Below are 17,024 nucleotides of genomic sequence, written 5' to 3' on the forward strand. Positions count from 1 at the left end.
CCAACTGCACACAACACTATCAGAAATCGAACTGACATTTCAATTTAGTAGTCTCTCTTCTCTCCTCTCACAAACAGAAAACTCTGTTTATATTCTGAAGGACCCTTTGTTTGAAGCTGTAAGTTTATGGTGCTCAAAATTCTTACATATGATAAACATTCCTTATCGCATCGCAGCTGTATAAACATCGTCCACTACTTCATTGCTGGAAGTCAGCACAAAGCAATGAGACAGAGGCAACTGTGAAGAAAAAATTTTACGAAATTACGATGATCAGAAACAACTCTCTGATTCATTAGAAATCCCATCATCCACATTAAGGTCAATAATAAAAAAATCTCTACGGCTGCGACGTCGGAAGGCTGTAAGCGCAAGAGAGTGAAGTGTGATAAACATGAGAACTTGGAAACACGCACACGAGAAATAACTATAAATTACTTTTTTCGATATAATTGAGTACAGTACATATTGTAAATGTCTTTGACGTACAATACAGTAATTACATAACGGAGTAATACTGTATTACTTTTCATGAATCATGTATTTCCATAAAGAAAAATGCTAATAGATACTGTATATAATGAAAATTACAAAGTATACCCGTCTAATACGCCGTCCCATTAATACGAGGTTTACACGCGGTCCCTTGAACAGCGTCTTATCGGGGTTTTATCGTATTAACCCATAAAATTGGAACCACTGGGGGTAGAAACGTGATTTTTGTTCTTATGTGTTCAGAAAACATTAAGCATTCATCATATATACATGCAGGGTCCCAACAACATACCAATTTTCCCAGCGCACTTGTTATTTGATTTTGAGATTTTTAAGCGGCGACTATGCGGCGTGTCTGCGTAGCCCGTATGTTGCAACGCAGCACTGCCGCTATTGGCTATCGCCGATAAGCAGACACACCTGCAAACGTGAGGAGGTTTGAGCGCGACTGTAAGCTTAGTATTTCAGCTACGTCTAAGCTGGAATACAGTTGCCTACTCTCACATTGTACCCGACGTCACAGCCCAGGGATACGTCCCGTCTGATACAACATAGAACCGCATCTTACTGACGCTCACTGTAGTTTGTGTTGAAGCCAGAACACGTTCATAGTGAGTGCTTTAAACCAGTGAAATGTAAATGTCGTATTATTTATTTAACGTAACATTTGTATTTATGACGAGGTAAAATGCCGAAGACAAAAAGTTCGAAGTATGAAAGGCTGGAGGACTTAATTCAAGAGTTCGGAGCCAATAATAATTGACATTACATGTACGTAAATTGTGCAAAGTAGGTATAAAAGTTACAAGAAAACAGTGCATTGAAAGACACTGCAATACAAAAAGGCATAGAAATATGGTTGAACGTAACTCAGAACAAGCAGTACCAGCATCAAACTCAAAGACAGTACGATAAGAATTCCATGTTTTGCAAGGATCTATGTGCCATGATGGTCAATGCCAATATACCGCTTAATAAATTGAACAATAAACACTTTAGAGAATTTCTAGAAAAGTACAAGAAGGAACATATTCCAAGTGAACCCCAACTACGTCAGCGCTTTGTGCCCATACTTTATGAAGAGAATATGTTTGTAACGCATTGTTGGCCCTGGCCAACTTCGGGATGTTGCGCCGTTAGATTATAAAGTCGGTAGTTGCTCTACTTTTATTTCAGGTTGGATGTACTCTACGAACATGCAGTAAGAACATGTTTGTATGTCTCTTTCTCTCCTGCATCACCTGGGTTTCACCTACTATATAGACTATTTACCCGCAACTTGAGTCTTTTGTTAGCAGGAATACTAAGCTTACATATAACATATAATCTGAAGTGATATAGTGTTAAAAGTTGTGTAATCAAGATGTATAAAAATATTTTAGTTCAAGTAATAAAATTATGTGATATATGTATGGGTCAATCGAAAATTAGTAGCAACACTTTAATTAAGAATAAATAGTTCATAATTCATAATTTATTCATACTTTACATTTGAAATGGTACATTTGAGTAGATACCCGAAATAAGCATATACTAGTGCTCGGGTACAGTCCAGTAGAGTCTACATAAATTTTACAGACATCAATAATAATGTTGATAATAGAAATAATAGGCCTAGCAATACTACTACTACTACTACTATTACTACTACTACTAATAATAATAATAATAATAATAATAATAATAATAATAATAGTAATAATAATAATAGTATACTAGAATAGCAGTGACGGAGATAATACAAAGATAGTAATAGAAATTAATTAATTAATAATAATAATACTAATAATAATAATAATAATAATAAAACAAGAATATTAACAATAATAAAATAATAACTAAGACTGGTAAAATAAAATATAAAAACCACTTAGCGAGAGTTAACACACTTATATAAGCATAAATATTTATTAATTCACAATTTGCATACTTAAAGCTCACAAAAGTATTCTCCTTCAGTATCTCGTAAACGTTGCCACATCTTTGAAAGACGTCGATTGCCATCCACATCACTTTGCTCTAAGCTTCTAATTGCCTGATCATCTACAGCTGTTACAATAACCTGTCTATTTGTAAAGCGTACCCTTCCGAGTGGTTCTTTTATTTAGGGAAAAGGTTGTTTAGATTATATTGTATCCTTACGTAGAAAATGTGTTGCTACGCAATACTTCCAGACAGTGAGACAGTAAGGAGCAAAGACATTGTCTTTAACTCGAGCATTAAACTGTTTACCATTAATGTTACATAAGCACTTTGCTATTTGGGAGAACATGTATACCAACGGATTATGGTCGTCTAACAATGCGGGAACAGTTCCTGTTGAGACGAGCGATCCGACTGTTTAGTGTTAATTACATGAACATGGAGACCGTTATTAGGGGGATATACATGAGACAAGGATGATTATACAGATATGAAACAACTGCAATGGTTAGCAAGGACAGGGATAAATTAATAGTCCAGGTATGGACTCCCAGACTGTTTTACGAAACGAGGCAAAAGACACAATGTTTAAGATAGATAATAAAATAATCAAGATGATGAAAAATTGAATAAGCATTATGCATTGCAATGGAATATTGAATATACCTATACAAGTGATTTTACGTAGGAATTTTATGCTGATAGTACCTACCGACAGAAAAGAAACAATGTCGATATAAAATTTACACCTGCAATGGTTTAAACTAAATTTAATTATGAGAAATGTTGGTTAAGAAAATATTTAAGCATAAATATACGGAAATTGACATTTTAACATTTTAATTATGCGTAGGAATTAGTAATAATACAAAAAATGAAGATATATATACAATTTTACCTCTTCTATCTAAAAAGAATAAGCATGAATTATGATTTAAAACTAACAACAGACAAAACTAAAATAATGTCTTTATAAAGAAAATCATATTCACATAAATAGTAGGAGTGAAATAAATGAATCCAGAACATACTAACGTGAAAACTTTTTTAAGTTAATTCGATTAAATAATTTTGTTATCAAGGGCAGCAATGATACTATCTCTAGAAAGAATGACGCAACATTCAAGCTATTAGGCTATTGTTAACAAACTTCAAACGCCTTTATATGTAAAATTATATACTTGTAATTTCCAAACTACTGCATTTATCCAACTTTTAAGCATTTGAAAAAACTATGGTTTACCATGCAGTATTTTTACACTTCATAGGCCTAATCTAGATCCATCTTTAATATTTAATGACACGCGTTTAACATGCAATTTTTTGCACGTTGTAATACAACAAGGTTAATAAATGTCTGTTATAAAGGTAGGCTACATATGAAGTATAGGCCTACAGTTTTAAAATGTTCTATTATGTGACCATTTCGCATAATTAATCCGATATTTAGGTATCAATTATGAAAATAAGATTGCATTTAATCCTCTAACATCTACGCAAACATTACGTCTAAATTTGGAACTACATCTTCACCGCTTCTGCAAGCCAATCCGAAATTCTCTGTCTTAAATACTTCGATTTGCCCTACACTCATTTATCTTTTCAAACCATTCCTCTTCATTAGATTCCCCAAACATTTCTAGAAGACTCTGACAAATGATAAAATTCACTTTAAAGGAAATTTTACAACTCCCTGTTGATCTTCCTGACAACATGGTTTATAGCCCCAGAAAATTTAAAGACTTGAGATTTTTCAGATGTCAATGGGAAGCAGTTCTGCAACAAGTTAAGGTTTTGAAAACACTATACAAATCTAATAATCCTTATACTTATTCTAAATACCAGAATCCCAATAGGTGAAAGCAAACTCTGCTTAACCAGACTAAATTTAACATACGATGATAGTCTCACTAACTCCCGAGACGGATTTTTTAATTCAAGGAAAGTGAGGGCTATGCTAAGAGATCTATAATTTCAGAAATGGAGCGGGCTTTCTCAAAAAGGGAAAGGAACATCGTGCCACAAACCGGTGGATCACTCATCATGTAGGACTGAGCTGCTGTGAATGGGGAGATGCAATAAAAATGGTCGGTCATGTTGCGGCTGTACGCGCTATTCCGAGCAGATCCATGGACAGTAACCGTTGTCGCCACTGCTTCAACGAGATAGAAACCCTCGCCCACGTTCTTGGATCTTGCCCGCATGGTGAGACATTACGCGATGCCAGGCGTCACAAAATCAGGTCCGCAACCGCTCAAGCTCTTCACGACAAGAGATATACCACCTATGAAGAAATCCATGGTCTATCGGAAACAGGAAGCTGTCGGCAGGTTGATATTTTAGACTTTAACAACACAACAGGCTATATAATAGGTCCTACAACCGCTTTGAGTTGAATACAACTCAACCGGAAGATGTCAACAATGAGAAGAATCAAACTTATGGTCCATCTATCCCTTATTGTTTACATATGTATAAGTTACAAATTATTGAAATTATTGGATTATTAGTGGATGCTAGAGGCACGATTACAAAAAAATTAATTTCTCCAAAGAGTTCAATCTTGAATCCTCTTTGGCCAAGACTGTTTCTTTGATGGCTCTAAAATATTCAATCTATCTTCTGAGAAATCACATATATAAAGTAAATTAATAACAATAATAATTATTACATTTCTCACTGGAAAATGTTCATAAAATTGTACGAATTTACTAATACTCGTATATTTAGTATACTTTGTCCTTCAGGGCAACCCTATTTTAGGGAAAGTTTGTTTAAATAAATACCCTTTCCTTACTGTTTTTAACTTGACGCGAGTTATACCGGGACATCACTTTATTTTTACCAACATTTTTAACATTAACCTGGCTATACTCGGAAACACTGTTGCCCCCTTCCATTACAGGAGTTTGATGTTACTAGTGCAATATGTAAACAAATCATTTTACTAGGTATAGGAGGAGAGAAAAGTAGTGTATCCATTTATGTTGTAGGGAAATACGATATTACGATTTTCAGTTTGATCATCACTTTTACGGAATTTATCAAAATACAGTAGAGTAGTAACATTTTTGTTTTCAAAAACTCAACTTTTCAGGCGGCTATGTTCGTTATGTAATGTCTACTTTATTTAGCATATTAATTATTGATGTTAACATACAATATATAGAGTGCACTTAAATTGAGGGGGTCATAAGTAAAGGGCTGTAAGTGCACTTAAGTTACTTTTGAGAAAATGGGGTTTAAATATTTAAGCTTTCGTAAAATCAGTGAAATTTTTATTTAAATTTTAATGTGTGATGCGATTAAAATATCCCTTTGCCACTAAAATTTTAGATACTTTTGCTTACACTGGATGCACTTAACTCATGTTATTACAAATGTCACTAGCATTCCTTTGCTTCTAGCCACTTCAATTCAAAATAAGCTAATCTGAATTTTTAAACAAGTTGCTGAAAATGGTTGCCGTTCATTATAATGCAGGCTTCAATTCTTTTATGCATATTATTAAAAACATTTTGAAGCATATCCTCTGAAATTGAATTTATTGTTTCTTGAATATAATTTTTAGTACGATATTATTAATATAGGTTCTTTCTTCTATAGAAAACGCAACGATATTTCTGAAACACACTATACACTGCAGTGTTTACTTCAGTGCTTGAAGACTTCGAATGCAACAGCGGCCGTAAGTTTGTGTGTCTGACGGGAGCATTAGTGAAGGGGTAGGAGTGAAGTACATTCAGAAATGCAGGTACAATAAAAATGCAAGTAAAAATAAAATGATGTCCCTGTACAAAAGTTTAGCATGAGATCCGTTAGGCCTATATATTAGGATGTATCCGTTACTGATTTTCACATGTTGCCGTAAGTGACCTACAGGCTTGGAGCTCACATTTTCAGTTTGTTTCAAATTCCCTTGCAAAGATGAGTTTTCGAGTACCTTTCAACTGCTTCCCCTCCAATTTCCCCATTAACATTGACATTGACATCGCATGTCGCCTCCGGTACTCCAGGGCGAGTTCACTCGTGTGTCACTCTCTCAGTGCAAGGGCTCGGATCCCTTCTCTCGCGACTGCGGCGTCCCCTCTCCCCATTACCTGTGTAGATTTTATTTATCTATCCTGCCCTGTTGCTGTTCCATAATGCTTCGCCCTCCCCTTTCGTGGTAGCTATTAGGTTATGTCCATTTTCGGCTTTTCCCTTCAAAATTCTTTAATGTTCCTTCTTATGGAACAGCGAAAATCGTAGCAAGACAAGTTACCAGCAGGGTTGCGGCTCACGTAGACACTTCTTATCAGCCCCAATTTCCCTTGCAAGAACGCGTTTTCATTGACAGTTGAAGTTGGCGCAGCGCTGGATCCTACTGTTACATTACCCCTACGCAGTTTTCATTGACTCACCTCTCCGTATAGATCAGGCCTGCACAAACAGCGCTCAACGAGCGCGCGCGCTCCTTCGGAGCGGGAGAGCGGTGTTTACCGCTCGCCGAAACGGAGAGGAAGATACGTCAGGATGATATAGAATTGCTATAGGTAGAGCAGAAGGAAACGACCACTCAGCTATCTAGTGGAGTGCAGTGTGTAGGCCTATTCTCAGTAACTGTTTCACGTTGCTTACCTACTGCTACAGTACAGTATGGAGGAATCTAAAAGACGTAACATAACATTTAACATTTAATGATTTACAGCTCGAACTTATTGATCTTCAATGTGACCTAAGAACTAAAGATCGTTTGAATAATACTACTAGCCTGGTTGAGTTTTACAAGACTAAACATTAGCAATAATATCCACGACTACACAGGCTGGCTATGAAAATGATTGTTATATTTGGCTCAACATTTATATTTGTGAGCAACTGTTTTCTAAAATCAACTTTAATAAAGGCAAACATCGAACATCTGTAACTGATGTTTCATTACGATCAGTAGGCTGCTGTTCCTTTCAGCTGCCAACAGCATAAAACCTCGTTTTGATGTACTGATAAATAAAAATATAACAAAATGATATTGTACATTTAAGTAGCTATAGAATTTCTATTACTTCTGTAAAATAAATATTTCTTTATTAATTAATAATAGTCCAAGATAGTTTTGCAAACAATGAACGGGAATTCATTTCATAAACACTCGTAATAGTACTTCCTTTTGTGTATATTTTATACAAGATCACCCCTTCTTCCAGTCCACCCTTATACAGAGCGTAGCTAATATCTGTATTCCGCTCATGAGCTGTGAGCCAGCTCGGAAAACGCAAACCTTGTGCAGGCCTGGTATAGATGTATGTTGGTCTACGTCAAAAATTGTACTTGACTACACCCTACTGAACAGGTAATAAATTTTTTAGGGTTGCGAATTTAATACGAATAATGATGCAGAAAAAGACTTAAGTAAGAAGTTATAAACATATTCAATTATGTGTATTACCATCCAGCGAAATGTGAAAAATAAAACAAGACGGAAATTTCATAAAACAATGGCTGTACGCACTGTAATCTATGATTCCGAAACGTGTAGTAACAAGAAGCACAAATGGATGTACATGATTCGACTTTATGAAAAACAAAGATCGGAGGAGGGAAAAATTAAATTGATCTACGCCATATATGATCAAATAAGACTATCGTGAGAGTTGATTACAACTGTAGACCTACATAGAATGACACCAAACTGTCAAAAATAACATATACATAACTACTGGCCTTCGGGAACGAGAGATGTTGGGAGAAGGAAAAAGAGATGGAAGGACCAATAACAATAAAGTCATAACTGTGAAGTCGGAACAGGCATTTAGCGAAGTGGAGGAGAAAAAGAAGAAGAAGAAGAAGAAGAAGTTTTTGAAACGTATATATCATCCGGTTCAAAATCGAATGCTTAATATAAGTTCATAAAATACCAAAACACATTATTTTTTATCTTCCCTACTCTCTGATACACTTCATCTGGGCTACACGGAGGCTTATATGAAATATGCATTTTTATTCCAAAGTGAGTACAAAATTATTTAAAACAAAATGTCAGAATTTTTTTAATCTGTGATATAATAAAACGGGAAAACTCTTCATCTCAATATACAGAGTGGAAGTGAAATAACCTTGCGGATTGAAAGGGGCGATAGGGTACACTTAAACCTATAATACGTTTTGTGATTAAATGCACGGTTAATTAGAAAATTAAGTTTGATGTTTCAGCGGTTCAGCATCTTCGCCGCTAAGACACACTACTCGTTATACAGATGTAAGAGGTTAACGGCATGTCTCGATTGGTCAGCTGCTCTCCGCCTCGACGTTGTTGCAACCTACTCGCATCATGTAGTGGCTTGAAATGAGACGTTTTTAAAATTTAATTTCCACGAAATTTGTCCACGCTATTGAAATACGCCAGAGGGATAAATTATTATTTATTAGATTTCCTAACGATATGGACAAAATTCATGATCCTACTCGCAGTAGTTACACAATAAGAGGTAAAAACTTTTTTTTTTCGAAAAAAAAAAAACAATATTATGATATAGTTTTTTTCTTACATACAACATGAGTTATTTGCTCTGAAAATCTGCAACGTTTTTTCTCGCAGCACTTTATGTCGGTTCGTAGATATTTTTTTTTCAAGTTCGTAGATCACAGCCCTCACCCACAAACGTACGACTGAGGAAGGACTGAGGTGACTGTTGGAAGCATTTGTAGTTAAGTGTAGCAATATCCATTACTATACAGTAGATCTGGAATAAAATAATGTACAAGGACATCATTTTATTTTTACTTCAATTTTTATTGTACCTGAGTTTTTTAATGTACTTCATTCTCACCCCTTCTACTAATGAAGTTCCAACTGTCCTCCACACAGAATCAAGGTCTCATATAGTAAGTAGTACTGAGTTAGTGAGTATAGTACATTCCAGAAATATGTTCGCGTTTTCCAGTGACGAAAGAGCTTTCAATATTGAATCATATTTTCGCACAGGTACTGTCCGTTTGCCTACGTCGCATCCCAATTTCCCCCACCTGATTCTGCTCTCCCCTCTGTAAAAGCTGGGCTGTCTTAGCTCTTTTCTGAAAACATTAGTTTCTGTTAGGAATTGGACGTCTACGTAATATTATACAACCGTTTAAAACAACTTAAATAAAAGGGCTTTGTTAAGTAATTAACTGTCACGTGAGTTCCCCCCTTTCTACGATCCTGCGGCATAACCACTTGGACGGACAGTAGATAGCATGTCTGAGTAATTTTATCTTTGCGGGTCGGGCAGAAGTGAAGATTGAATTTACAGTACGTAAGGTACCCATTATAGAGTACCGGTAGGTACAGAATTATTTCAATATGAGTTACTAGTACGAAGGACGAAACTGGCAATTGGAATTAGATGCAATAGTTTATAGTGCGATAATATGCACAAAAGAACTGAAGCCTGTATCAAAATGAACGGCCATCATTTTCAAAAATGTGTTTAAATATCCATATTATGATTATTTTTCAATTTAACTTCATTCTCTATATTGTATGCTAATGTGATGTAGACAGTATAATATACACTGCATAATGAATAGCCTACGTTCGCATGGATAACTCAGTTCGTGAGTAAAAACACTTATTCTTAATACAGTACTGCTAATGAAAATTATCGAACTCAAAATCGCTATATTTCCTAGTTTACGTAAATGGATGATGTACTTTTCTTTCCTCCTATACATAGTAAGTCATTTGTTTGTTTTTTACGCCAGTATCATGGAACTCCAGTCGTGGAAGGGGGTAGCGAACGGTGTTTCCGGTTCTCTACAGGTATAGCCAGGTTAATATTATAAATGTTAGTAAAAATAAAATGATGTCCCTGTAGAACTCAAGCAGTAGGAATGCTGCGACTATAAAAGAATTTATTCATTATGAAATTTGTTGTGTATAATCTGACAACCAACATTCAAGGTAGTAGTTACGTCAATTACTATGTAATGAGTATAATATATAACCACAATTCATTTAATGGCGCACATTACTAAATTTTATAGGAACTGAGGATGCTCTTCGCTAGTATTGTATGCGTATGCAACAGAAATTTATTAAGAAGGCATATATAGGCACACATCATTCAAAGCTTACTTCCCTTTCATGAAAACGGATTTAAATTGTTATAAAAGTGAGTATATTTCCCATTGTATTTTATTGTAGCTTTAGGTTGCAGTTTTTTTTTCTGAAAAGAAACGAGTATATAAAAATAATTGCTTGAAGGTTTTCTCCTGAAAGCACTTGCATATTAGAAAATCGATGTAGGCAGTATTTTTGTTGCTTCCTTTCTGTTCTGCTCCGTAACTTTTCAACACAAAAGCTTCGTCTGTACACACAATGCTTTCCCTTGGCACAGTCACATACAACTGTTCGCTAATGCCGGGGATTTATTGCCGTGTGTTTAATTAGATACCAAGTCCATTACTTAAAACAAGTGACTGTGGAAATTAATTACTTGCCGATTCGAGTAACAGGTCCTCCGTATAGACCACTGGATTCTGAGTGATATTAATTTCGCGCCTTCAATAACCCGTTGCGTTGTCACATGTCAAGGATGACCAAAATTCAAGCAACCTTCAATGAAAGTGAAAAGAGTAAATTTTACTGTCTAAAGAAAATTAAATAAAAGCATATTAGTGTTTTATTATGAAGGAATTTAAGAAACAATAAAATTGTTCCGAAATATTGGCAAAATGTTGATTTCTGATCTCTTGTATTTAAATATTTATAGTACCTATCTACACTGACATAATTATCTCTACCAGAACTTTGATAAAAAATATCTGCCGTTCATTGGTGCGAACTTGCAAATAACATGTATTATAATTGACATTCAAACCTGCATCAATTTGATATATCCCCAACAGGAATTACTAATTCAAACCTATCTACTCTTGTTTACGTTTCCATAACAACGTGCGGTATAAATGATATCAAAAGCCTCATCTATACCAGTATACGCGTATGGAAATCATGAGTACATTTTTTATAAAAACAATATACTAAAACCAATTATCTTTCGAAGACTTTCATATTTGCTATGGTTTTTATGTTATCCAATTTATACATTCTGATAATATGGGAAAGTTGAAAAAGACGGAGGTGACAAAAACAGCATTAATGAAAGCTGTCATTGAGATATAATTATAAGAATACTGCAGTAAGAGTTAAAGTACACCGTGTCCCACTTAGAGGAATCGAGAAATAAATGCTCACCACTTAAAACTAGATAAACATATCGTTGAGATTTACATCTGACAGATAGAGAAACTGTCCAAGTTTACGCAATAAAGTTTGAAAACAGCTGCATGCGTAACTTTCGTTTGTTTATTCCTAAAACAGGCCTGGCGCCATTTTGTAGGACAACACGCCATGGTCAATATGTGGACACCACAACAGAAAGTTCAATGTGTGCTATGGCTTGCAGAAGAAAATCTGTTACGTGAGTACAACGCCGTGTTCTTCGTACATGGATAGGTGGATCGGAAGACGAGGACCCATTGCCTGGCCAACCAGGTCATCCGATCTGACCTCCTTGGACTTTTTTCTGAGGCTTTGTGAAGGATGCTGTGTACCAAAGAGAAAGAACTAACACTTTGGAGGAACTGAGGCAACGCATCACAAATGCAGCTGCGCTAGTGACTCCACAAATGCTACAGAACACTTGGCGGGAGGTTGAATACTATTTAGATGTCTGCAGAGCAACTCAAGGCGCACACATCGAGTTGCATTGAGTATTCTCCGAAACTCGAGAGTTTTTACATCAAGTTATGCAAAAATATTTGTTAATGAATCATTATTTACACTTGAAATTATCACTTATTTCTCGATCCCTCTAAGCGGGGTACGGTGTATAAAATATGCTGACTAATGAATACATGGATATACGTTAAGAGTGTGGTTCGTCACCCAAAATTTTCGAACTGCTGTACCTCGGAGCAATTCTGCAGAACTATTACAGGAAATGTAAAGCAGTGGGGGTGTCAAATGGAGATACTAAGCTCTTCGACAAGTATTATGCGAACGAACAGATGAAGACGAGGATGATTTAAGTTTTATGGTAAGGATAATTCAAAACGAATAATAGAAGGCTAGCTTGAACACGAACAACTGTAAGTGTTTGGCAGTTACAAGTGAGAGTGTTTGGCAGAACTGTAAATTTAGTGATGGACAGAGTAGAGATTGCTCGGAAGTATTCATGTTATGGTTATGTAAGTGAGGAGTGGAACTGAGCTGAATTGTGAGATGTTCGCAGACGCGAAAGTATTGATTTTTTCCGAAACACGAATGTCATTGACCTTGATATAATCTAGAGAATAACATGAAAATTAGGCTTGATATAACCTAGAAATTGATTTAGAATTGAAAAACGAGATGACAAATTGAATTTATTTGAATATTATTTACAATTAACGCTAATTATTATAGTAACAGAACATAACCTTCTGCGACAGTATTGGATTTCCAGCCTCCGTGACTTTTCGCTAATTGTCTTTCGATTGCATATCCGAGAATAATCGATACTTGCGGTTTTATAACTCTACAATCAGTACAAAGGTGATTACTCATTTTGTGAACAACTGAATTATAATGAATAGGTATACTTTAATGAGGTGCATTAAAGGGCTACTACCAGGTGTATAATTACTACATTTCGGCATGGTCGAGCATAAATAAATTAAAATTGTGGTCTTGCTGAGTTTTAAATCGAGAATGCAATTAATTTCCCACTCTAAGTGCTTTCTAGCAACAAAATAATGAACTCTGGTCCAAAATCCTTGTAAATATAAAGAAATTCTTGATTCGTTAACATTAAAAATAAAAGAAATATTTTCCTTCCTGCAAGTGAAAAAGCAACTGAGTGAAAATCTCTTCTTGGTACCAAAAATAGTTTATCCTTCAGAGAAGAAAAAAATCTGTTAGAATTATCTTATGATTCGAGTTTAAAAATCGTGTTTTCTAAAATGCTCATTTTTCAATCTTGGTTGCACGGTCTTCTGATGTTTTCCGAATTGCAATAAAGCCCTTAAATATCATTTGCATCAATATACTTTTGTCCAGTACACATTTTCTACGTTGATCTTCTGAAGAACAAAGCTAAATTTTCGACGTGGATTTGAACCAGATTTTTAATAAATGAGAGTCAAAATCTAATCTGTCCTTGTAAATTTTATGTTATATTATTGATTAAGACCACACTGTACACGAGCCTGGCTCTTATGGTAGTGGCTAGAAAAATTTTTGTTTTATAAATTTAATTTGTACTCACTAGCTAGCCAGTTAAATAAATAAATAAATATCAACCGTCCCACTAATAATCTTATAATTCTAAAAAAAAAAACTAATTTTAATGTCAATATCAATTTATTAAAAGTGTTTAATTCACTACATTGTTGTTGTTTAGTCAACTGTCCGAAGACAGGTTTGAATCTTATAAGTGATACCAATTAAAGCATGAGGCAACTAAGCCAGGAGATAGTGGCCAGTTCCTTTCACCTACACTACATTAGGCCTATTCAAATATTTAATGAGTAGAGCACGTTTATTAGTGTAAATTATGGAAAAAGATTTTAGGATCCCCCGAAATGAAGTATGAACTTTAAAGAGTATTGATATGGAAAGATCTCTGAAAACTTCATCCTTTTGAGTTATCGCACTATTGAACTGAACCGTCGTCTTAAGGATTCATACAGAGCACGATTCATACCACAATGATTTTCAACCCAGTTTTATTTGAATAATATTACAGCAGATTCTTCACAACAAATACAAAAAGCACGAAATTAATCTGAAAATGAGTTCAGATTAATGTCTAAGAGTTATCACGTAACATAGGCCTACACGATACAATACAACAACCCCGAATACTACAATCCATCGCTAACATTTCGATAAATCTGTGCTAGCGTGCTTTCTCGCAAACTACAAAGTTCAAGATTCGGATACTTTTGACGAAGGAGTTTTTTTTTATCAATTATACAGGTTATTTTTCGTTTACCATAATTCTACTTTACTGCACGATTTATAATATTAATCTATTATTAAGGACAAATCAGTTTTCATCGCATATTTTCAAATGACTCTCAGGTTACGAAAACAATCGAAATAAAATGAATTTCAATAACTGTCAAATTTACCACTGCTGGTTTGGAACATTGAGCATGCGCAATGCGTTGAATCTGGAATTTAGAAAACTCAGGCGGGCCATTTTTTTCCTGGAACTGTATGTAAAAAATTACTCCTATCTGGCGGGTTGCCAGTTGAAGGGGGAGGGGCAACAGGTAGTTCCTTGAGCATGGGGGATTCATAATGCAACAGCCTGTGAACTCCAGGGAGTCGATAAGTGAAAGGGAGCAGACCGCTTCTTCTTATTCTTCTCTTACCTAATGTGCCAAATGTTTTCGATTCCACTCGAGATGTGTATTTTTGTATCAAAGATGGAAAGGAACAGTCAAGAGTTTTCAGATAGTATTCCGGGATTCCTTGAACTGTGAAGTAAAATCATTTGTACCTAGAGATGGCCGATATTTCACAAACCGATAATTTGTCACAGGTATTTTTTGTCACAGATAAACCTGTGACTGATGACGCGAAATATCTGTGATAAAATATCGCTATCGAAATCTGCTCCGTATTCAGTACTCTTTGACTAGTATTTTCTCCTCTACGTCGTGGGTTTGCGCATGCGCATGATACAATAACAGCAATCGGGCGGTGGTATTTGATTATTTTTTCGTGATATTTTGTGCAATATTATTTTTTTCAAAGTGATGATGTGTTGCAAAGTTATTAGAGGCATTATAATAATATAATCCTGAATCTGATATTTTGTTTTCATAGTTAGTCTGTATATATGTTTTATAAATATTTTATGTATTCCCCGAGATGTTCACATTTACATATTACTGTGAATTTATATTAACGTATAAGTATTTTCCACTCAATTTTTACGCAGTAACAATATATTTTTTTGTTATACTATTAATTACAAACAGAATAGTTACACAAGCCTACAACATTATTTTAATAACTTTACCTGTACTTCTGTTATTTATGTATGATCCAGTTTTAATGTATAGCTCTAACACGAACAGTGCATGGTAGTATTAATTAAAATAATTAAACTTAAAATAAAATTATTTGTAATAAGTTCATTACCGGTATGTTGTTTATGGTTATTAACTCTTAGGAAATCGCACAGTGCTTCCTAACATTGGTACTCGTGTGGGGTGTTATTAAAATTATCAACTTGCAAGTAATTTTAAACTTTTAAATATAATAATATGGGGTAGTTGGCAAAAATTGTCAATTTTATAAATTCCAAAAACATCTGACATCTAGCAGACACTGCTTCATCAAATCGTTCTCATTCCCCTTGCACACTTTTAAAATAGGCCTACACTTACACATAAACGGGATAATTAATTACATTTAAAAATAAAGGGTATCAAACGTAAATCATGTTAATTCACTCCGTGTCACTGAATGTTGTGCTCTTCCGAACTTTCGAAGCATTTCTCACAGGACGACAACAGTACCTATAGAATTAAAACCGAACGAGAAAAAACTGGCTAATATGATGGGCAACTTATTTGGCTAAACTAACCTTGAGGTAGTTTCCTTCGTATTCCCCTTATACACCTTGCATATACGAATCTGTGACAGGTCAGGTTTGGTTAGTTTCTTTTATTATGCCTAGACATATACCATCAACGACTAAACTAGCGTTGAGGTAGTTCCCTTCGTACTCCGCGTATACACCTTGCATATACGAATCTGGGCCAGGTTAGGTTTGGTTAGTTTATGCTTTGTTATGCCTTGGATATACGATCAATTGTATCTCCACAAAAAATCAAATTCAACTATTTTCACTTCCGAAATCACCGAAAATACCTCAGCGCTAGTTTAACCCGAGCAACTGCATCTCTAGAAAAAAAATCCTTATAAATGCAAAGATTTTCACATTCGAAATCGCCGAACTACTTCAGCGCTAGTTTCACCATCTTATTATAAATCATATAGTGATTACACGATTTAAATAATAATACCATTCCTGTCTGAACAACTGTTTTGTTTTGTAATTATTTTCTTTTGTTTTTCCGAATACTTATGTTTCGTTAATATTTATTCTATGACTCAATATTATAATGTTAATGCACGACTTAAAATCATTTATCCATTATATTATATACAATAAAAAGGATCAATTTTTAAAACGATTAAGATAATCACATAACCTCAATTTCTCCATGCCTAATTACATTTAAAAATTATCAACTGATTCCACATCTACAATCAACTACAATATAACATCTTGGTATATGAGGTTAACTTTTTACATGTTACTGTTTCAGTTAGGTAAGTATATATTTGTTAATGGTACATGTAGGCTACATAATTTATTTGTTGGATTTTCCCATATAAATCACTGATGTGTGGCGTATATAGAAAAATCGTATTCACATTCCACTGCTCTTCAATATTTCCTGTTAATTTTTATCGGTGTAAATCATGCATATTGTGCTCACTTATCGATATAAAATATCGGTGTGACAAAATCACCGATAAAAGTCACAGATATTTCATTGTCACAGCCACAGTTGTC

The sequence above is a fragment of the Periplaneta americana genome, chromosome 3 (genome assembly GCF_040183065.1).
Source record: "Periplaneta americana isolate PAMFEO1 chromosome 3, P.americana_PAMFEO1_priV1, whole genome shotgun sequence".
In the NCBI taxonomy this organism is placed as follows: Eukaryota; Metazoa; Arthropoda; class Insecta; order Blattodea; family Blattidae; genus Periplaneta; species Periplaneta americana.